This window comes from Condylura cristata, unplaced genomic scaffold, assembly GCF_000260355.1.
Source record: "Condylura cristata isolate star-nosed mole 26May11 unplaced genomic scaffold, ConCri1.0 scaffold00007, whole genome shotgun sequence".
Taxonomy (NCBI): Eukaryota; Metazoa; Chordata; class Mammalia; order Eulipotyphla; family Talpidae; genus Condylura; species Condylura cristata.
Window position 1 is genome coordinate 54129524 of NW_004567108.1, and position 882 is coordinate 54130405.

Here is an 882-nt window from a genome sequence, read left to right on the forward strand (position 1 = left end):
CCCCCCCCCTAAACTCATCATATGTACAAACGTTTTCATTCTCTTCTTGTGTCTTTTTAATAAAAGGGATCAGTAATTAAAGATAATTTAGAACCACAATGGCCATTTCAGGAGTCCCTGAACCTCTGAAGACTTTTCTTTTTTTTTTTTAAGATTTATTTATTTATTCATGTAGAATTGGGGTATAGGCCAGAGATGCGGAGGGTGAGAGGATTCACCAGAGACAGAGCGGGGAGCAAAACAGGCAGATCAACGAAGTACACTGCTGAGGAGAGCAGTGGGCGGGTCAGGAGAGGTCTGCCGCACCATGTGGATCTCCTCCGGGGCAGGCAGGAATCGAACTCATGCGGAAGTGGCTTACGCTTCTCAGTGCTGTGCTTTAACCCGCTGCGCCACCAGGGAGGGCCTGAAGACTTATTTTCTTGAATGCAAAATTGGGGTTGTGTAATCCAAGTCAAGAAAAGTCAAAAGGATGCTTATTTGGCATTAGTGTCCAAGACACATCAAAACTAAAATTACTCTCCAAGAGACTATCACAACCCTGACAGAGGCTGAAACATAACTAGAAGATAAGGAAAGCTTTAAATTCTCCCCCACCTGTCCTGCTTCCTCTGTCTGCCACCCCATATCTGCCTTTTGTGTCAGAAGGAAATCCAGAAGTTCAGATGAGAGTTCCCTTTTGTTTCCTTTCTTGTTTTCTGAGAACTTGGCTTCGTCCCATGGACAAAAATGTGAGTAAAATGCCACTTGCAGCTAAGATCCATTAGGGGAATCATCATCTTTCTTAGCTTATGCTTAGAAATCTTACAGTGAGAATATTTTTTGCACCCTCGTTAGGGACACCTCTTGGGTCAATGAATATTGCCAGAATTATTCTCTCTT